We start from the raw sequence: 23,709 nt of genomic DNA on the forward strand, positions 1-23,709 counted from the left end.
GGGGCTGGGCTGGTGAGTCACTGCCCTTTCCCAGAAGGGGGCTGCCCATTTCCCAGCATTCTGCCTGCCAGGTCCCCCCCTCCCTCCACCCAGTCCCCACTATCCCCCGCCCTCCTCTTTCCCGGATATCCTGGTGTCTCTTACAGCAACTTTGTCGCCGGCTGAGCACCCAGGGAGAGGGAGAGTGCCTGACGCCAACGGACTTATGTGATCCTTGCGATGGCGGAGCCCCTGGGAATCGGCCGCGGAAGGGACAGGAAATCATCAGTCTCGTCTGTCCCGGTCTCCCAGAAGTGCTCCGAGCTCCGAGACTCTCTGGCCTCTAGAACATGTCCCCCGGCGCCCCTTCCCCCAATCTCGGGCAAGTGACTAAAAAATGCTATCACACCTCCAGCTCGTGTCACTTCCCAGTAAAGCCCCTCCCTCTCCAAAGCAGCTGGGCACCTTCCCAGGCTGCAGGTCCCGGCTCCCCCACCTCCCAGGCACTCCTGGCTGGGTGGGGACCACAGTCAAGGGGTCAGATTTCCTCTCAGTGGTGACATCATCAGGGAAGCTAGACTTTCAAAAACTCCCCTTCCTCCTTATAGGACTAGATCGAGCATTGTGAGATTGATCCCCTGGGCCTGAAGCATCTCTCTCCTTTGTTCAGTTCAATCCAATAAGCATTTATTAAGCACCTATATAGGTCAGCTTCTGTGTTAGGTATAAAAAAAGGGGGGGGGGGGTAGACACAATCCCTGGGAGGGGGAGTGAGAAGAAGGAATAATATGTAATTTTTATTTATTTATTTATTTAGATATGCAAAGAACCATCTGATCCTCTCAATATCTCTAGAGGAAGATAGTACCATTGTGTCCATTTTACTGATGAGAAGATTTGTTCAGGGTCACCCTATTAGTAAGTGCCTCAGGCAAGGTCTGAGTCCAGTCCCAATACTCTGTCTACTGTGCTACCTCCATGCCTCTAGGCTGCTTTCAAAGACAAAAACCAAATACTCTCCTCAAAGAATTTAGGATAAAATTCTCAACTTTTGGATTTTAAAGCCCTCCACAATCTGGCCCTTGCATACTTTTCCAATCATATTTCCTATGACTTACCTTCCTATGCTCTTTGTTCAGTCAAACTGGCCTGCAAGCTGTTCTGTTATACAACATCCTTTGCCCCTTGACTAGGAGATAGATGTTCAAGCCTGCAAATTCTTTTGAGACACCTCATGACATCGGTCTGAGATTCTTCCTCCTTCTCAACCTCAACAATATCTTTCATCTCTATCACACAAGTGATCACCCATGTCTGGGGAGCACTCTTTCCTCCCCTCCACTTCTTAGACCACTGAGCTTCCTTTAGGCTCAGCTCAGGGATCATTCATTTCCTACACCGTTCTTTCCTAATCCCCTCAGAGGGGACCTCTAGAAATGCTTATTTCTTGTGACTTGATGTTTCCTTTTCTTAGTACCTACTCTATTCTCCAGTAGAATATTGTTGGCTCTTAAAAGCCTGGTATTTTATTTTATTTTATTTTTTGCTTTTGTATCCTCAGAACAATACCTTAAATACAGTAGATATTTAATAATAAATATTAATGTAATTATATTGTCTCTGAGGGTTGGTCTCATCTCCAACAAATGATACTACAGCCTAAAAACACACCACTCTCTCCAGAATTATCCACTCATTCCAAGGTCTGGCAACCCTAAGAAATAGACAAGATCTTGGATTTGGAGTCAGTTTGCTTGGGTTTGAATCTGGAGTTCAGGTAAGTCACTTGACCCCTTTAAACCTCAGTTTCCTCTTTTGTAAAATGAGGAAGGTTATGAACCTTCTCCAAATGATGTCATTTTCTGCAGATTATTTCAAAGAAAATACAGTAGAACTGGAATATAACGGGGAGGCTATGTCAAGGATCCTAGGAAAATGGTGAAAAGGAGCTGCCTATTTAAAAGACTGGAAGCCTCTAAATTTCTTCCAGACAAGTGCTACCAATAAGTGAAAGGGAATAAAGCATAAAAAACTACCTACTGGGCCCCCTTCAGGCCTCATTGTCCCCAGCCTTTAACTAAAAGAATATTTGTACCAAAATTATATCCCTGGGGATTTCTGCTCTGCCTAACTGCTTCCTTCCTAAAAAAGAAATCTGGGATGTTATTGGTCTCTTCCAGGAAGGAAACCTGGTAGAAAAGGCAGTCCAGTATGCAAATGACATTGTTATACAAATAAGTTTTCTGGAAAACATGTAATTTCCCTCCATCGCATTTCCCTTGACATCCCTGTAGTAGTGGTTTGTGGGAAATTGCATGTACAGCAGTGGGTGGAGTGAGGTGGGGGGTGGTCCCAGCCAGTACAACTGCTTAGCAGCTAGAGATTTATAGGACAGAAAGGAATTCAATTCATTGCAAACATTTATGAAACAAGATGAAGCATTGTCATTATCCTGGTTCCTGACTCAGGGGTTGGCTTATAACAGGCACTGAAAAAAATGCTTACAGAATTGAATTGATATGGTAAAGGAAAAAAGAAAGACAAAAAACAAAAACCATTGGCTCTGGAGTCACAAGACCTCAGATCTCTTTCCCAAGAGAAGGAGACCAACTCTTCTCCTTATTATAATTCTGTGACATTGGCATTATTTAACAACTACTATGTGCTGGCACTACACTGAGTGCTTTACATATTTCTCATTTGAGTCTCACAAGCTTGAAACATGAGTGCTATTATCATGCCTTTTTTACTGTTGAGGAAACTGAGGTAGAAATTAAATGATTTGTCCAAAGTCACATAGCTAGTAAAAGTCCGAGGCCAAATTTTACGTTGGGTCTTCCTGCTTCTATTCTGAATGTTCTATCCACTGTGCCACCTAAAAAGTCTTCTAGCTTGAAGTCTATGAAGTTTCAATTCACAAGACTATGTTAAATACCTACAGATGCTGTGCCAATAAAACAAGTCTCTACCCTCTTGCTTTTATCTTATCATCTGTGACTATGACTGTCTTTAAGAAGACTCAAAGTGATATAGGGTTCACCAGAGGAAAAAATCAGCCTGGCAGCATAGGAGTGACAGCTTTGAAGTCAGAAGCCCCCTAACTCAAATCCTATTTCTGCCACTGTCTATCTGAATGACCTGGATCTTTAGATTTCAGTTTATTCACTTATAAAATGAACAAGTTGGACCAGATAACCTCTGCAGGGTTTACAGCTATGATTTTATGATCAGTTGCACGTAATTGTGTATGGTTAGGTCTCAGAGAGAAGGCAGTACCAAAGCCAGCTTCTGAAAGACAGAAAGGACTTAAACAAGTAGATATGGGGTGATGAGAAGATATATGGAGGAGACATCTGGACATTGAACCTCTTAATTACAACATCCCAGTCTTTCCCCAACATTAAGTGGAATCTTAGGACATTTCATAGATGTATCACCCTGGATTAGAAACTTAATTTCTGTCTCAGGTTTTTCTTCTGTAAAATGGGGAAAAGAATAGCAGTTCTCAATGTTGTTGGAAGGCACAAATGAAACAGTAATTGTAAAGTGCTAGGTCAGTGCCTGACACATAATAAGTGCTGGATAAGTATTAGCTATTATTAATCTATTAATTTAACTTAAAAATTAAAATTTTTATTATGAGAAATTAAAGGATATAATTGTAAAGTACTTCCCACAGTGCCTGGCACATAGTAGGTGCTATATAAATGGTTATTCTTTCTCCTTGTCCCAAGTTAAGTCCCAGTCTTGATCAGATTATCATGCCAGGAGGTAAAAGGAAAGGAGGTGATATGGATGAAAGTGGCCCAGTATTCCATCAGGCAAACAAAGAACCCTAACTGAAGCAGTGGCAGAGGAGTTGGGCAGGCATCAGTGTAAGGTCCCAGGTGTGCCAGGTGATTTGTCTGGGGCTGCAAACATCCTTGAACCTCCCATGTACCGGGAAGGACTCTTCAATTCCCATTTCCATTTCAGACACCTGCAGCTAAAATAGGGGCTCTTCCTGGCATAGCAATTCCATCAAGCCACAACAAGCCCCATAAGCCCAATTCCCCAAGTCCGTTCAGTGCCAGCAGATGACATAATGCAGTAGGATCACTGAGATATTCTAAGTGAGCCATTGAAGAATACCTGACTATTGTGACCCATACTCATTACCCTTCACACCTTCCATTCTAGCCAGACCAACCTACCAATTCTGATTGACTCTTCCTTCATACTGTCTTTCCCATTAATCACTTCAATTCAAGAAATTGTTATTAAGTGCCTACTATGTGCAAGGTATTGTTTCAGACAGTCAAAAAGCAATTCTTAATGCCCACTATGTGCTAGACTCTACACTCAGTACAGATGATCCAAAAAAAGGTAAGAACTAAACAGTCCATGCCTTCAAGAAGCTCACGATGAGACTGGGGATATAATGTCAAGGACAAAACAGATCTTGACCTTAATGAGTTTATAGGTTACTAGATGGATACAATATGTACACATAGAAGTTACAGGACTAGGGGAGAACATTAACCATTGCATGAAGTAAGACAACCCTTGGTGGAGAAGTAGCATTTGAACGGAATTTCTCTATATTCCGCACTGTGATTATCTTAATCTACGTCCCCATCCTTTTGTCTTTCTATAGGTTATTTGTGGGGCCTCATCTGGGATAAATATTGGGCTCTTTGTGTTATGAAGACTCACTAGACAGATTTTCCACAGAGGACATTAAATTTTGGATACCTTTATTTGGGGGCTCCTCTAGAATATAATTGACAACTTTCTTTCTCTATGGTGTTTTAAGTTGTAATTGTGTAGTCATTTTTTCCAGTTTGTTTTCTTTACAAGTCAGACCAAGATCTTTTGAGATAACTTTGGCATAATTAAATGTTTAAATACTGATAACCTGCTGGACAACTGAATCCTTTACAAGTATCAATACTGAGACTAATTTAAGAAGCATGAAGCTTATATAAAATGCTGGTAGTTAGCTGTTAAAAGTTCATATTTTCTTTTGATTTTAATTTGTTATTGAGTTATTTCAATCATGTCTGATTCTGTGACTCCACTTGGGGTTTTCTTGATAAAGATACTGGGGGGGAGGGGGGTTGCCACTTTCTTCTCCAGTTCATTTTGCAGATGAGGACACTGAGGCAAACAGGATTAAGGTACTTGCTTGGGGTCATACAGCTAGTATGTATCTGAGGCAACATTTGAACTGGGGAAGATGAGTCTTTTTGATTCCAGGTCTGGCACTGTATCCACTGTAGCACTAAATTGCCTTTTGCTTTTGAACAGACCTATAATAATAGCTAGCATTTCTATAATATCTTAAGATTTACAAATTACCTTACATATGTTATCTCATTGAAGCATCACAAACCCTGTTAGATAGATGCTATTTTCCTCTCATTTTGATGATGAGGAAACTGAGGCTGAAGTTAAATTACACGGTCAGGGCCATGCATCTGAGGAAGGATTTGAATTTTGGTCATCCTGCCAATGCTCTCTCTACCCATATGCTTTACCATGAGAGTCTTATGTACTGTAGCTCATTAGGATAAAGTTTGTCTGACGGCCTAGAAATGCCAAGTAATCATCCCCCAGGATTTGATACATTTTTTTGAGACCCTCACACTTGTCAGGGACTTTGTCCAAAATAAAATGTAAACATATGAATGTTACAAAGAATAGTATACAGGGCAATCAGAAAAGACTTCATGAAGGACGTGGCCTTAGACCCAGGCCTTGGAGAAAAGTTGATTTGAAGTAGAGAAGGTGTACAGTTCTAAGTACTGAGAATGCATGAACAAAGGTCCTAAAGCAGTAAAATCCATTATACTTATGCTTAGTACTTAACAATTTTCAAAGGGCTCAAATGTATATCACCTTAATTGATCATCACAGCTCCTTATAGCAGATAAATCAGCTATTCTTTGCTATTCTCTCTCTCTCTCTCTCTCTCTCTCTCTCTCTCTCTCTCTCTCTCTCTTTCTCTTTCTTTTTTTACCCCACTAGTATTTTATTTTTCCAAATACATGTAAAGAAATCCTATATAAATTCCAAATACTCTATTTAAAATACATGAAAGATACCTTTTCATCATTCATTTTTATAAACTTTTGTGTTCCAAATTTTTCTTCCTCCCTCCTTCACCTCCCATCTCCACAAGACAGCAAACAATCTGATATAAGTTAAATGTGTGCTGTCGTTTTAAACATAGTTCCAGATTTGTCATGTTGTGCAAGAGAAATCATATCAAAAGGAAAAAAAAAACAAACAAAAAGGTAAAAATACTATGCTTTGATCCATTTTCAGTCTCTATAGTTCTTTCTCTCTCTGGATGGCAATGGCATTTTCCATCCCAAGTCTATTGCAGTTGACCTGAATTACCTCATTGTTGAAAAGAGCTAAGTCCATCACAGTTAGACATCACATACTCTTGCTGTTACTGTAACACTGTATACAGTAACAGCAAGAGTATGTGATGTCTATACAGTGTTATCTGATTCTGCTTTTTTCACTCAGCATCAGTTCATTTAAGTCTCTCCAGGCTTTTCTGTAATCAGCTCATTGTTTCTTATAGAACAATAATATTCCATTATCTTCATATATAATAATTTATTCAACCATTTCCCAACTGATAGGCATCCACTCAATTTCCAGTTGTAAAGCAGGTATTATTGCTCCCACTTAAAAGTGAAATCAATCACCTGCTGTTCTGGTAGCCATGGAATGCCACAAGACTTGGAAAAGTTTGTGTGTTGTCTTCCTCATTAGATTGTGAGCTCCTTGAGTGCAGAGATTGTCTTTTGCCTTTGTTTTGCCACCCCTTAAAATAGTGCCTGGCACATAGTAAGTGCTTAATAAATATTTATTGACCAATGCTTTATGGAAAATCCAAACAAGAGTGGCCCAAGACTAACTAGATCCTATGCCCTACAGAGATAGGCAGGAACGCCCACACTGATGAGATCTGTACAGATAAATTGTTGCAGCACTGTTGAAGTCATTATAGAGAAGGAAACATTACTGTATCCCTTCCTGTGCCCTTTCCCCTCCTCTTTGTAGTACCTCCAGGAGTATAAACTAAAACTCCACTACATAAATCTTATCCATGCCCATGCCTATCTTAATTTCATCTACCTTATGTACTTGTTTCCTAATAACTCCACCCTACAGACTTTCTCTTCCTCCCTCCTCCTTCCTTCCCACCCCTCCTCTCACCTCATTTCTCCTTGGAATTAATCAGGGCTAAGTGACTTGCCCAGAGTCACACAAATAGTAAATGAATGAGATTGTTTTTGAACTCACATCTTCCCAATTTCAGGGCCAGTACTCTTTCTAGAATAGCCACTTAGCTACCCCCTATATTGCTTTCTCTAATTCCTTTTTTATTTTCTGTCTCTACCAAATTATTAAAACTATGTTCTACTCTCTTTTTGATTGTCATTTTGGAATATGTTTCTGTTCATTGTTTCATTTGTGTAACCTATTCCGATGTTTCTTAAACCCAGCCCACATGGGATTTGTGACTGACTGTGGGGATCATGAAATTATGATTTATTATCAGTAAATGTTTGATTTGTATATCTATTTTATATACTTATATACCTGAGCTTGAGTAAAAATGTCTTGAGTGAAAAGGGGTTGCAAATGAAAACAGTTTAAGAAGCTCTGGCTTGTCCAACCAGACCACAGACTAGAAGGTAGTATCATATAATGAAGAGAATACTAGAGTTGGAGCTAGGAAAACCTGAGTTCAAATTTTACCTCAATATTTACTAGATAGTGGCAAGTCACTTAACCTTCAAGTTTCAGTTTCCTCATCTGTAAAATGAAGGGGGTAAACTAGGGAATCTCTAAGGCCCCTTCCAGTTCTAAATCCACCATCCATGTTAATAGTCTATGGCATATATCTAATGGATTCAACCAATCAACAAGCATTAGTAAGCATGTACTACTTGGTAAGTGCCAAGTATATTGTGCCAGTGAATACAGAGGCAGAAATGACTAGTCCCTGCCAGCAAGGAGCTTATATTCTATGGAGGAGATAATATGCATCCAAACATAAGTGAATGCAAATGCTTTATGATAAATAATGATAGGATCACAAATCTAGAGCTTCAGAGACCTTCAGAGACATTTTGCTCAATTTCCTCATTTTACAGAGAAGATAATAAAGATCAAGGGAAGTCATTGACTTATCTAAGGTCATATAAGAAACAAATATCAGAGAAAGGACTTGAACCTTCTGTCGTCAGAATCAAAGTTCTTTTCACTGTACTACATATTCTCATTAACCACTAAGTATTTATTAACTGTCTATTTGGTGTCAGGTACTCTGCTATGTACTGGTAATCCAAAAACCAAAAGGAAGTAGTTCTTACCTCCAAGGGGCTTACATTTTATTGGTAGAGATGTACATATACAAGTAGATATAAAATAAAGACCAAATCCAATACAATTTCGGAGGGCATTAGTTGCTGGGGTACAAGACCAAAAGTTGGTGGGGTAGAGCTGGTAAAGGAATAGGTTTTTGTTGTAAATATCAGAGTAATTGTTGACTATTATGATCTACTGTAGCATGCATGATCTATAAGCAAGACATGTTTCCATAATGGTTCTCTAGTGGGAGAGGTACTTCAAGATCACCATGAGTACAGCAGTGAGTCAGAGCAGGGTCAAGTTAAGGGATCTTCCCACCCACTGGCCAGGAGCCAGTTGCTAATCATGACTCTGACAGTGACCTAGGTCAGGCAAACAGGTCTTTTCTGCGCACTGTGGGAGGAAAAGGCAGTCTAGTGGAAGGCATGTAGGGAATGAGTCACATATTGTAGTTTTCCCCACATACCATGTAGATAGCTTTTCAACATATCATGTCCAGTTACTGAGTCCTAGAGGGGTTCTACCAACTATTAGCTTAGATGAGAAAGTTTAGCATGACCAAGAAATGTGTCACTGGACAATTGTATTGAATTTTAATATCTTTTTGGTTTGTGTCTGTAGATGCAATAAATTTTATTCCCTCTCAACAACCAAACAAGACAACTTCCTCTCTTATATCATAGAATTAATTTCAATTCCCTTTAAATTTAAAGGTCTTTAAATCAAATGCAATCATTTTATAAATAACAAAACTCTCTTCTCCTGAGAGGTTGTGATTTGTCTAAGGTCACATAGATAGTATGAAGCAGGACTAGCAATCAAAGCCAGGTTTTCTGTCTCCAAATCCAGTCACTCTTCCACTGCATCACTCCTGATTCACTTGAAATTGCAGGAGAACAGAAAGGCAAACTCAGAATTTGGAGTGGGCTGATCATACTGATAGTTTGGGGTACAAAGAGAACTAGAGATAGAAATCGGGTAATATAGCTGCCCTTTTCTTAACTAGAATGGTTAACTATTCTGATAATTACAGTGCAAAAGTTTGAGGTTGGGGAAAGAGGGGAAGGGGGATGATGCAATCTCCAACTTGGAAAGTCTGGATAGCCTGCTTCCAGAAAGGCATAATGATGTATAATTGAACCGCCTTAGTCCCTGATGTGGAGCACGTGCAGACATTCTGTAACTGGTTTCGGTCTGCTAACTATGTAATGAAGAGGAAGACTGTGGATTGACACATAGCCAGAAGTGGGGTATGTTCAAAAGGCAGGGCCAGTCCCTTGATCTGACTCCTTCCTCTTTGGCTTCATTCCAAGGAGAGAATAAGAGACTATGGTGTCAGAGAAGAGGCCTCAGTTTCTCCCTAACTGAGGTCAACATGTTTCCACAAACAGTTCTTTGCATTTGTTCTTTTCTATTTTAGGTGAAGAAAATTGGAGATAGCTTTGATCTTGGGAGTTGGGAAAACTTAGGAGAACAAGCCACCAGAAGATTTGGGAATTGGATCCATGCTAAGTTTAGTGGTCAGCTATTCCAGCAGCAAGGCCTCAAGGAATGACCTTCAGGACCTAATGCATGTGCCTTTATCTAGCAACCTTGCCATATTTGGAAGTAAACTTGGTAGCACAAATTCTGTGTATAAACTGAATTGTCAGCCCATTTTATCTAGGGACTAAAATGGTATAAGGGAGAGTTTACTAATGAAATGTTGAGGGGAAATGTTTGTACTTCTTTTCTTGCTATATCTTTGAAGTATACTTTTGCAAAAGCTAATTAGTTAAATGGGACTGAAGAATTAATAATTGGCCATTAAGAGTTGGGAAAATACACTAGAATGAAGCTCAAGCTCATGCCATTAGAGAAAGCCATCCCTTGCCCCTTACAGGAATATCTCTAAAACCCAGAGAGAGATTTAGCTTTCGTTGTTCTGGAAAAGAATGATTGGAATCATTGCTACAACAGCATTCTGGAAGAGGTTCCTTGAGCCAAGAAGGATCTAAGGACCAAGGACCCTAAAAAGACTTCTTATAGTAGGTTTTATTTCTCAGGGAATCTGACCCCATCAAGCCCTCTCAAACTGCACTGACACTTATTTAGTTCCTCTCAAAAGCCTCCATAGAGGAACCACAGAATGTACTCAAAGATTTCCTCTAGATCCAAGGCTCCCAGTACAAAACTCATCTGTCATCACTTGCTCTTAGCACATTGGTGAATGAGGTCTGAATGAGGGGGCTTCCATATCTCAGGAGTCCTGGCATGTCCCTAAAACCCCACAGAGTGAGGAAAGAGCACTGTTGAGAACAGAGATAAGTTAAAGACGTCTGATATAGACAAATACTGTTTTCATATAGTGATTCAGATACCTGCATTGATGGCAGAATTCTACAAACTTCTTTCAGGATCCAGAGACAGAAACTTTGCTGTGGAATTCGACTTAACAAAACTTGGTTACTGAGGGTAGCTAGGTGATATAGTGGAAGGAGCACTGTCCCTGAAGTCAGGAGAAACTGAATTCAAATCTGGCTTCAGACATTTAAATTGTGTGACCCTAAGGAAGGCACTTAACCCTATTCGCCTCATCGATAAAATAAGCTGGTGAAAGCAATGGCAAATCAGTCCAGTGTCTTTTGTCAAGAAAACTCCAAATGAGGTCCTGAAGAGTGGGACACAACTGAACAACAAGAAGATTTTCCTCAGGGATGTGGTGGTGCTCAACTGAGATAAGAGCTATGATGTGATTTACAACTTCTAAAGTTATAAATTATTATAATCTGTGAGAAATATCTCTTCCTTTTAGACTTTACTCAAGACATCCTGCATGGCAATGCAAAACACTTCTGACAAGCATATGTTTCCCTATTTTATGCCTCACTGGTATTACAAATTAAACAAACCTCTATCTGTGATTGCATTTTATGTGATCTTTTTTCCCCCTGAGGCAGTTGGGATTAAATGACTTGCCTAGGGTCACACAGCTAGGAAGTGTTAAGAACTCAGGTCCTCCTGACTTCAGGGCTGGTGCTCTATCCACTGCATTACTTAGCTGCCCTATCTTATATGATCTTAATATATGCATAAGACACACACCTTATGGGAGAAACTTTAAGGCTGTACTTTTCTTTCCTGAGTCAATTGCTTGTCTGGCTTAAAATCAACAAACAACAAACCCAACAGGCACTCATATTCTCTACACTTCTGAGTCAACCTTGGGACTGTGCAGATGTGGCCTGAAGTAGATAATGGTCTATGGATATAAATAAAGATGCCATAGAGGCAAACAAAACTCTTGTCAAATACAAAGGTCAATGTGAGTACCATGCCAAATTTAAAAGACGTATTTTTCCTTCTGTTAAGAATCAATCAATAATTTTGTTTTGAGGATTATAGTTTGTAATAGGGTTTCTTGGACAAAACACTTCCTTCTGCTCCAGGAATTTTTTCTGTTTGTCCTTCATACCCAGAAATGTTCTCCCTTCTCTGCTCTGCCTATGAACTTATCTGACTTCAAGTCCCAACCAAAATTTCATCTTTTAATGGAGATCTTCCCTAACAACCTTTAATTCTATCGCCTTCCTGCTGTTTGTTATTTTCTACCCATTTCCAGTCATCCTGATCTATGTATTGCCATTGGACCCAACTGGGGTTGAAGGAGAAAGTGAAGCTGGTAACTCCTCACAATCCATGCTGAGATAAATTCATCTCACTTGCATATCATGACATTACCTCTTCAATATCATGGTCTTCTTTAAAGAAAGAAGGAGAAACATTTCGTACCTATCCTGTTTATAGTTTGCTTTGTATACATTTGTTTGCATGTTGTCTCCTAAACTTCTTGAAAGCAAGGACTTTTTGGCTCTATTTGTATTCCCAGTGCTTAGCACAATAACTCGAACATAGTAGGTAAATATTTATAAATTGATTGGTATTGTTGAGAAGTGTCTACTGGATCAAAGTAACAAGCTATATATATAAACACTTAAGTGTAATCTATATGCTCTGACCCATTGTTCCAGTGCCTGATTGCTACAGCTTCTTTTTTTTTTTTTTTAATAACTTTTTCTTGACAGAACCCATGCCAGGATAATTTTTTACAACATTATCCCTTGCACTCACTTCTGTTCCGACTTTTCCCCTCCCTCCCCCCACTCCCTCCCCCAGATGGCAAGCAGTATATATGTTAAATATGTTGCAGTATATTCTAGATATGATATATGTGTGCAGAACCGAACAGTTCTCTTGTTGCACAGGGAGAATTGGATTCAGAAGGTAAAAATAACCCAGAAAGAAAAACAAAAATGCAAACAGTTTACATTCATTTCCCAGTGTTCTTTCTTTGGGTGTAGCTGCTTCTGTCCATCATTGATCAATTGAAACAGAGTTAGATCTCTTTGTCGAAGAGATCCACTTCCATCAGAATACATGTATCATTGTTGAGGTATATAATGATCTCCTGGTTTCGCTCACTTCACTTAGCATCAGTTCCTGTAAGTCTCTCCAAGCTTCTCTGTATTCATCCTGCTGGTCATTCCTTACAGAACAATAATATTCCATAACGTTCATATACCACAATTTACCCAGCCATTCTCCAATTGATGGGCATCCCTTCATTTTTCCAGTTTCTAGCCACTACAAACAGGGCTGCCACAAACATTTTGGCTCATACAGGTCCCTTTCCCTTCTTTAGTATCTCTTTAGTGATTGCTACAGCTTCAATTCAGGATTCTTAAGAGTATCCATAAGGATTAGGGTAGCTCTTCTTTAATGATGTTTTGAGCCCTCTCTGATTATATTTTCCCCTAACTATAAGGTGCCAGTAACTAGCACCTTAGTTTCATTTAGTCATTTAACGCAAATTAGCTTTTACAAAGGGATATTTACTCCAAAGATATAACAATAATAAAAGTAAGAGACAAACATTTCCCCCAACTCCTTTAGGCATATTATTTCCTATTCTATCTTGGTGTCTGAGCTCATTTAGCCAGTCTTTATATTGTACTGGTCCTACAAGTTCATGTCCAAATATGGAATCCCTACTAGATTGAGTCCTCACTTAGTTATCATTGGACTGAGTTTTGTTTTGTTTTGTTTTTTTTATAAAATACCACATCCATTTTTATTAAAAACACTAAATAGCACAAAAATCAAAAGAGCCTTTCTTAAAATAAGCAATATCTATCTCAGAGCAATAGGAATAACCTGGAAAATTTCCAACAAGAACAGGGGTTAAAAAAAAAAAAGGATATGTTATAATTACTGGAGTTTTTAAAACTATTTTGTTTTTTTCAAGCTATACATGTGTATTAACTTTTTAAATATACTTTTCTTTATTAACTATCTTGGGAGAAAAAAATCAGAATAAAAGGGGAAAGCCACAAGAGAGGGAAAAAAAAAACAGAAAAAAGAAGTCAACGTAGCATGTGTTAATTTACATTCAATCTCCATAGTTCTTTTTCTGGATGCAGATGGCATTTTCGATCCAAAGTTTATTGGGATTATCTTGGGTTACTGAAACTGAGAAGAACTAAATCTTTCACAGTTGATCATCACTCAATCTTGCTGTTACTGTATACAATGTATTCCTGGATCTGCTTGTTTCTCTCAGCATCAGTTCATATAAATCTTTTCAGGCCTTTCCAAAATTAGCTTATTCATCATTTTTTAATAGAACAATAATATTCTATTACCTTCATATATTATAACTTATTCATCTATTCTCCAATTGATAGACATCTACTCATTTTTCAAATTCTTTGCTACCATAAAAAGAGCTGCTACAAACATTTTTTCACATCTGGATCCTTTTTCCTCATTTATGATTTCCTTGGGATACAGACCCAGTAATGACACTGCTAGGTCAAAGAGTATACATAGCTCTCCAGAATGTTTGGATCATTTCACAACTCCACCAACAATGCATTGATGTTCTAGTTTTTCCACATTCCCTCCAATATTTATCACTATTCTTTCCTGTCATCTTAGCCAAGGTGTGAGGTGATAACCCAGAGTTGTTTCAATTTGTATTTCTCTAACCAATAGTGATTTAAAGTATTTTTTCATATGACTATAGATGGCTTTAATTTCTTCATCTGAAAATTGTCTGCTTATATCCTTTGATCATTTATCAATTGGGGATGGACTGAGTTCTAAAAGGTTGCTTACTCTATGTCACTTGGAACATCAATGCTAGATTGGCTGGAAAACCCAGCATGAATTCTATTCCTGGATTCCTTGTATTCCCAAACCTCTGACATTTATTGACCTTTCTTGACTCACTAAATTGGAACCTCCAGATTAATCCCTTTCACTTAAGACCAAACAATAGGTACCAGGAGACATATTCATGATGTCACATGTTACCTCAAGCAGATGACCTAAGTGTTTTCTCCTTAATACATTTTCCCTACTGGATACCAAGAATGAAGAGGAACAAAAGCAGCAAGCTTCAACCAAAAGAGAGAGCAGAAGTCAACTAAGATCTTATGAAGGCACCTCCAGTTTCAGTTCTGCAACTTCAAAAAATAAGCCAGTTGTTTTCCACCATGGAGTTAGCAAATCAGAACCAATTAGAGAAAATCTGAAAATACTCCAAAGTGTGAGGCATTCTCTGCAGAGTCAGAAGGATTGGGCTCATGGGCCAATATGCATTTACATTTCAGGAAGAAAATTGCCTATAGAAGTCTGGCTATTCCTTTTGTGTTTTTATCAAAGATAACCTCAATTTACACACAAGTGTGATGTTTTTACCACATGGCTATTCATTTAGAAAGGATTAGCTGCTAAATGTTGGGGAATGGGCAGAAGATCCTAATCACCTACCTAAGTTTTGAATTGGCCAAATAAATCTAGGGTGAAATTGCAGATTCCCTTCCCTTCCCTTCTTTAAAACCCAGGATACTTGCCTTTATCCTCATTTTTCAGTACCATTCCTCTTCTCTATGATCTTTCAAGCATTACTGATAATGGTTCAATAATCATATCTTCCAGTTTTTATCAATTGACATATGGAGAGTAATATGAAATCATTCTGAAAATGTAGATAGGAACACGATTGTCTAGGATTTTAAATGCCAAGTTAAGTCTATTTTTTTAAAACTTACCTTGGAGGAAATGGGAGTCACTGGAGATTTTTGAGCAGTAGAGTAACCTGATAAAAACTATGTTTTCAGAATATCCATCTGGCAGCTATATGGAAGATGAATTTGAGAGGTGGCGGGGGGGGGGGGAGAGTGGGGGGGGGGAGGAGAGGAGGAGGGGGAAGATAGACATGGAGATTGAAGGTTATTGCAATAGAACAGACAAAAAGAGGACAAGACCTGAACTAGGGTGACAGTTATGCGAGTGGAAAGAAGAGGAAAAAATGGAGAGGAATTTAGGAAGAAGAATCAATAAGACTTGGCAAATAAATGGGTGAACATGGAAGAGAAGGTATAAGGAAGACAGAAAAGTCAAGGATAATTCCAGATTTTCCAACTTGGCTAACTAGAAAGATGTCCTGCTCTGAATGCCCTTTAGTTTTTCAGTGTCATTGAAATGACATAAAATGTCATTACTGGGACTGAAAAAAGTACTACAGACGTGGTCTTGCCAGGGAAAATATAGTGCCATTCTTTCCTTCTTTCTGGAATCTATGTCTCTCAGTGCCAACTAAGAAGCAATCTTTTTAAAAAATAATAATAAAAGCTTTTCAGTTTTTAAAATACATACAGAGATCGTTTACAACATTCACTTTTTTTCCCTGAGGCAATTGGAGTTAAATGACTTGCCCAGAATCACACAGCTAGGAAATGTTAAGTGTCTAAGACCAGACTAGACCTCAGGTCCTCCTGAATTCAGGGCTGGTACTCTATCCACTACACCAACTAGCTGCTCCTACAACTCTTGCAAAATCTTGTGTTCCAAATATTTCTTCCTCCTTTTCTACCTTCTCCCTCCCCTATACAGCAAGTAATTTAATATGACTTAAACATGTGAAATTCTTCTAAACATATTTCCATATTTATCATGCTATGCAAAAAAAAATCAGATCAAAAGGAAAAAAATTGAGAAAGAAAAAATAATACAACAAACAACAACAACAACAAAGGTGAAAATACTGTGTTGTGATCCACATTTAGTCTCCTTACTCTCTGGATGAGGATGGCTCTCTCCATCACAAGTCTATTAGAATTACTTTTAATCATTTCATTTATGAAAAAAGTCAAGTCCATCCCAATTGATCATTACATAATTTTGCTGTTGCTATGTACAATGTTCTCTTGGTTCTACTCATTTCACTTAGCATCAGTTCCTGTAAATTTTCCCAGTCGTTTCTGAAGTCAAGTAGTCATCATTTCTTATGGAACAATAATATTCCATTACATTCACATATCATAATTTATTCAGCCATTCTCCAACTCCTGGGCATCCACTCAGTTTCTAATTCCTTACCACTACAAAAAGGGCTGCCACAAACATTTTTGCCCAAGTGGTTTCTTTCCCCCTTTTTTATGATCTCCTTGGGATACAGACCTAGTAGAGACACTGCTGGATCAAAGAGTATGCACAGTTTTATGGCCTTTTAGGTGTAGTTCGAAATTGTTCTCTAGAATGATTGGATTGGTATTAGTGTATCATGTATGTATTAGTGTCCCAGCTTTCCTACATCCCCTCCAACATTTATCATTATTTTTTCCTGTTATCTTAACCAATCTGAGAGGTATGAAGTAGTGCCTCAGAGTTTACTTAACTTCTATTTCTCAAATCAATAGTGATTTAGAGCATTTTTTCATAGAAATGGCTTTAATTATTTCATCTGAAAATTGTTAATATCCTTTGACTACTTATCAATTGGGGAATGGCTTGTATTCTTATAAATTTGAGTCAATTCTCTACATATTTTTAAAATGACATCTTTATCAGAAACATTGAATATAAACATTTTTTAAATTGTAACTTTTTATTGACAGAACATATGCCTGGGTAATTTTTTTTACATTATCCCTTGCACTCACTTCTGACTTTTTCCTTCCCTTCCTCCATTCCCTCCCCTAGATAGCAAGCAGTCTTATACATTAATTATGTTATCATATATCCTAGATACAATATATGTGTGCAGAACCGAACAGTTCTCTTGTTGCACAAGAAGAATTGGATTCAGAAGGTAAAAATAACCTGAGAAGAAAAACAAAAATGCAAACAGTTTACACTCATTTACCATGTTCTTTCTTTGGGTGTAGCTGATCATCATTGATCAACTGGAACTGAATTAAATCTTCTCTTTGTCGGATAAATCCACTTCCATCAGAATATATCTTCATACAGTATCATTGTTGAAGTAGAAAGAAACATTTTTCCCAGTTTTCTGCTTCCCATCTAATCTTGGCTGCATTGATTTTGTTTATACAGAAACTTTTTAAATTAATATAATCAAAATTACCCATTTTAAACTTTATAATATTCTCTACTTCTTCTCTGGCTATAAATTTCTTCCTTCTCCACAGATCTGAGAGGTAGGTATATAGTTATTGCTTCAAAAAGCAAGGTTTAGGGACATAGCACCCTTACAATCTGGAATGTCCTAGGAATGACATTTGTTCTAATTTGCTTATAGCATCATTCTGTATATCTAAATCATGAACCCATTTTGACCTTATTTTGATGAAGGGTATTAAGTGTTGGTTAATGCCTAGTATTTGCCATACTATTTTCCAGTTTCCCCAGCAATTTTTATCAAATAGTGAGTTCTTATCCCAGAAGTCTTTGTGTTTATCAAACACTAGATTACTATCATCATTGACTATTGTATCTTGTGAACCTAGCCTATTCTAATTGATCTACTACTCTTATTTTTTAATCAGTACCAAATGGTTTTGATGACTGCTACTTTATAATATATTTAGGTATAGCTAGTCCACCTTCCTTTGTATTTTTTTAATTAATTCCCTTGAAATTTTTAACCTTTTATTCTTCCAGATGAATTTTGTTATTGTTTTTTCTATCTCTATAAAGTAATTTCTTGGCAGTTTGATTGGTATGACACTGAATAAGTAGATTAATATAGGTAGAATTGTTATTTTTATCCTGTTAATTTGGTTAATGAGCACTTGATATTCTTCCAATTATTAACTGTATTTATGTGAAAGGTGTTTTGTAATTGTGTTCATACAGTTCCTGGCTTTGTCTTGGCAGATAGACTCTCAAAAATCTTATATTATCTAGTTATTTTAAATGGAATTTCTTTATCTCTTGCTACTGGACTTTGCTGGCAACATATAGAAATACTGATGACTTATGTGGGTATATTTTATATACTGCAATTTTTTAAAAAGCTTTTTATTTTCAAAACATATGCACAGATAATTTTTCAACATTGCCCTTGCATAGCCTTGTGTTTCAGATTTTTCCCTTCTTCCCCAAACCCCTTCCCCTACATGGCAAACAATCCAATATATGTAAACATATTTATACAATTCTCTTGTTGCACAAGAAAAATCAGATCAAAAAGGAAAGAAAATGATATACTGCAACTTTGTTAAAGTTTTAAATTACTTCTAGTAGTTTTTAGTGCATTCTCTAGGATTCTTTAAGTAAATCATCATATCATCTGCAAAGAATGATAATTTAGTTTCCTCATTACCTACTTTAATTCCTTTGATTTCTTTTTCTTCTCTTATTGCTAACGCTAACATTTATAGTACAATATTGAATAGTGGTGATGATAATGGGTAACCCTATTTCACCCCTGATTTTATTGGAGGTGCTCTAAGAAGCATTCTTGATTGCCATTTAACATTTTTTGTGTCATATGGAGCTTATATGTAGGTAGAAATCCAGTAAATCTCTCCCCAGATTCTTTTTTTTTTAGAAGAATGACTATCTAGTTGTGTCTTCTCCAGATAATCTCCCCAAAAACAATGGAGAGGAAGAAGAAATAGAAGCATTTTTTAAAATTAGAAATCCCAGATAGGAAGCGTGATAGCTGAGTGTGAATAACCCTTCCTGAGAGACTTTAGCCAAATTCCATCCCTAAGGCCAGCTCATTTCCATGCTGCAATAGGCATGTGTTCTGGTGACTCTTTGATCTGATCCCAGCATTTGAATCCAAAGATCCATGTGAGGAATCCTGAACTGATCATTTTTGCTTTCTCTTTCTTTTTTAAAGGAATCTGATATCCTTCCTCTTCTGGGAACATTAGGAATGGATTTGTGCTGATTAGTTTATGAATGATGAAACTGACTGAGACCAGATGCACCAATATCCTTGGATCACATTTATGTGAACACACGAAGATGTGGATATATACACATCCTTTCACTCGGTTCCTCAACTGAGATAATGGATGTAAAACTCTGTAACCAAAAAGCATTACATAAATGTAACTGATCATTCAGACATGTTTTAATTATTTCCCTCACCTTTGTCATTCACATTTTAGAATATAAATCCCTTGACCTTTGTATTCCCGGCACCAAATATAATACCTGGCACATAGCATATACTCAGTAATTGCTTACCAGTTGAATTGAATACAATTGAATCTTAGTTGCTGGTGATCTCTCATTTTGTATTTCCTAGTCTGTTTATATATTCCAGGAGGTTATAAATTTCTTGAGGGCAGAATGAAAACTCTGAGATAGAGTTCCTAGGTAATTAAAAATCACATTTTCAAAATTAGGCTAGATAGCAATCAATAAGTTATTAGTGACTAGTAATTTCTTTTTATAACCAAATATCAAAGGAGACCTTAAAATGCCTTAAATTCCTTCTAAGAAGGACCTCCTCTGACAAGTGAAATCAACACTGATTGGTGAATAAATATTTAATGAAGAGGTTGGTTAAAAGTCTTCAGCTCCTCTTGCTGAGTACATGGTTTGATGAACAGATTCAGCAGCTTTAAAGCATCTGGGCAGGAAAAGTTATTTTCATGTGGACCTCTCCACTAGGTTTTCTCCTTCATGAGTCAGGTTGGCCTATTCTCTAATGGAGGGGATGAAGGACAGGAGTTTCTTCTTGAAAAAGGCTAACCTAGAAGGCATTCTGTTTATACAGTTATCCCTTCAGCATGCAAGGTTTAGGGGTACAGCACCAGTATAATCAGGGAAATTTGTATACTGGAGAAGCCATCTGAATCATTTTAAAATATATTGTTATTACACAATATTATACATACCTTTTATTCAATTCTGACTTTCTCAACTTTTCCTTTGTCATCTTCTAGCCTTCACGTGTCATGTGGGGATTCTGCAAAACTTCCAAAAATTCCCATTTAATTTCTTAAGCCAACTCACAATATATCTAAATCTTAATGAGGAAGAGATAACTGTACTCTCAACAGAAATTAGGTCTCCCAGTTGGGTGGGGTCTTGCCCACCTAGTTAATGAGCATGTGCCTCAGAGTCTAGGAACAAGTCTCATCACTCAGCCATGTCCTTTAGAGATTAACTGAAAAGAAATTGGGTTATAGAAGAAATAAAAGGAAAAGAGTGAATCACAAATTAATAGTTATATATAATAGTATAATATTAATTTCTCTCAGTGATTATTTCATTTTTGTCTCTGTATTCCTAGCACCTGGCACAATGTTTGGGCACATGGTTGTATCTTAACAAATGCTTATGGAATTGAATTAGACTGAATTGTGCTTGTCCAAAGATAAACACAAATACTCCAGTTTTCTTTCTGTCTTTCTTAAAGTCACCCTTTCCTTTACATGAAGGTTAGAGTAGGTAACCTGTAGATAGCCCAAATTTCCCTTCCTTTAGGGGGAAAAAAAGGTATTTTAAATGCAGTGACTGCCAACAATTAAAAAAAAAAAAGTGTTCACATAAACAAGAATTGGGGTGGGGGTGGGGAGCAAATTGAACATGAAAATGTAAACTAGTTGCCTGAATTACCTACTTATATTTTTGAAGGGCAAAGAAACACAGCAGTGTCTCACTCTTGCTAAGAGGCAAGAACAACCCAGCTGATCAGGTTGTCCTACCCTTTGCTCAGAACAAATAAATTCATTTTTTAGATAAGACATACATTTTTGGACATGATCATTGTTTTGCTTGACTGTCTTTATTTGTTACAAGGTGTTTGTTTTACTTTCTTTCTTTTTTTTTTTTTTTTTTAACAATGGAAGTAGAAGCAAGGAGAGAAGTAGGGGTCCATCAATATTGTTGCCAAAAAAGAAAAGAGGGGCATTTGAAACATTAAAATATATATATACAGAAGGGAACAGAAGGAAAGTTCAGAAGGAGGCAGTAGTAGGCAGGACAACTTTTTGAAAAAAGCATATTGAAAATTTTAAAATAAAAAGCAAATGGTACATAGTAGAGAGTCACAGTTTCATAAGCAATAATCTTTTTTGGTTTTATTTTGCATGTGGAAATATTCATGGTTTTTGGAACGTGTTAAGTCAAACATTTTAAAATATTCATTTTTAAAACAAGCTATCTATGCCTCTAACTAAGGCTGAGACCTCCCAGAAATCACTAGTCTTCTACAGAAGGAGAAGGAATGAAAAATTTTCCTTATCTCTCCTCTGACAATTAATTGTATTCTTTAAAAAGTGCATTAGCAATTGCAACTTCTCAGGGATAGACACAACATAAACAAACACAGGCTGTCAGCATTCTTTAGATGGAATTTTGTAATTGCTTATTGTATTATTATATTAACAAAAGAGTGAGAACAAGTTTCAAAATTAAAATTAATTCACCATTTTAGAGAAAGGGGAAAGGTGGTGGAACAGACTCACTGTTGACTCTTTAACACTCTCTAATCCCAAACTTTCTCTTAAGTCTCCCTCTCCACCCTCTAAAATACAGGGTGGGGTTTGGCTTTGGTTAATATAGTAATAAAAAGAACAATATCAATAGTATTAAAAAAATTCATGCCTGAGAATTTGGAGTATTTTGTAAACATGAGCTCATTCCTCTCAGAATATTTGTGTAAAGTAATAACAGAATAAGGGAAAAGGCAAGGAAGAATAGAGTCTCAAGAAGGCCCAAGTTCCTATCCAACTTCTTACATATGCTAGCTATGAGATCCTGGGAAAATTATTAAACCTCCCAGGGCCTTAGGCAACTCTCAAGGACTTTAAATTATAGATCTTCATGTGGAAAGTGGGGAATTTTCACATTGGAAATTTCCTACAATGATGAAAACATCCAACTGAACTTCCCCCAAATTCATCCTTCCCAAAAAAACCTCACCCTAACCAGGATAAGGAAATAAGTAAAGCCATAGAAATCTCCCACCCCACCCTGCCTCTTCTTTTTTTTTTTTTTTTGCATTTCCCTGGAAAGCAAGTGATGCTTAGTAGAGAGTCTTGTTTTCATAGGCGATTGTCTTTTTTGCTTCTATTTTATTTGTGGAAATGCTAATGGTTTTTGGAACTTGTTTAAAGTGCAAAAAAAATTAAATATTCATTTTAAAAGTTCCAAGTCTAGAAACAGGGATACTCCTAGCAAATGTTTGTATCATTTCTTTCTTAAATAGAAGTCAAACCCTCAACAGGTTTTCATAGGAATTAACTCCTGCTTCAGGTAGAATTTCCCCTGACTTCTAAGGTCCCTTCCACCTGTAGAATTCTAGGATTCCATATGTTTGTCAAATAGGTATCTATGAAGTTTGATTGTATGAGGAAAATATCGTGAATGCAGGCCTAACACTCAGGAGGAAATAAGTTGCTGAATCAGGTTATAAATGCAATTTATTTCAAGATCTAGAATAATATCGTATTTCTAGTAAAATGAACCTTAGAAATTGTCTATCCAGTGATTCAAATTGTGTTTGAATGATTTTTGAACTCTTTGAACAATTTTTGTCTAAATATTTGGTTTTGTTTTTCAAAAAGAGTCATTATATATTATATATTTATTTGAACCAAAGGGCTCTATAATTATTGAGGGGTGGAGAGGACCTGCAAATAAGAACTTTGAATCTAATCTAAGCACATTAATTTATAAATGAGAAAGCTAAGACACAAAGAGATAAAAATGACTTGTCCATGGTCATACGCGTCAGAGTCAAAATTAGCATCCAAATCCCAAGACTTAGTCCAGTGCTTTTTCCTTAGCATTTTGTTTTGTCTCCAGAGAATTTTCCAGGCTGCTTATTTGCTCCTAAAAATAATTCTTGCAATTGGCAGCTGCCACCGGAAGGACAGTGGTCCTTGGCCCTAGTGGCCCAATTGGTTAGCCTTCCCACTGTAAAAGAAAGAACTGAATCAAATAATATTTAGCACATAATCAAATCGACTAAGTTTTTCAGTATTAAAAATATCTTTATCAAAATAAGTCATAATTAGTGGATCTAATTACTAACATTTATATAACATTTACATGTAGATTGAAAGAATGATAAAATTCAAACAAAACAAAGAC

At 37.1% G+C, this 23,709-nt stretch overlaps 1 long non-coding RNA gene across 2 annotated transcripts; it reads left to right on the forward strand.

Annotated features, from left to right (window-relative positions):
- The first annotated feature begins 729 nt into the window (after positions 1-729).
- On the forward strand, positions 730-19,724 carry LOC127548711 (uncharacterized). Of its 2 annotated transcripts, none has more exons than XR_007950456.1 (2): positions 730-897; positions 19,496-19,724. It is a non-coding gene; the product is annotated as an uncharacterized LOC127548711 (long non-coding RNA). The 2 variants fall into 2 exon arrangements; XR_007950457.1 differs by lacking the exon at positions 730-897 and adding an exon at positions 11,565-11,662.
- Positions 19,725-23,709: the final 3,985 nt, after the last annotated feature.

The sequence above is a fragment of the Antechinus flavipes genome, chromosome 2, assembly GCF_016432865.1.
Source record: "Antechinus flavipes isolate AdamAnt ecotype Samford, QLD, Australia chromosome 2, AdamAnt_v2, whole genome shotgun sequence".
Taxonomy (NCBI): Eukaryota; Metazoa; Chordata; class Mammalia; order Dasyuromorphia; family Dasyuridae; genus Antechinus; species Antechinus flavipes.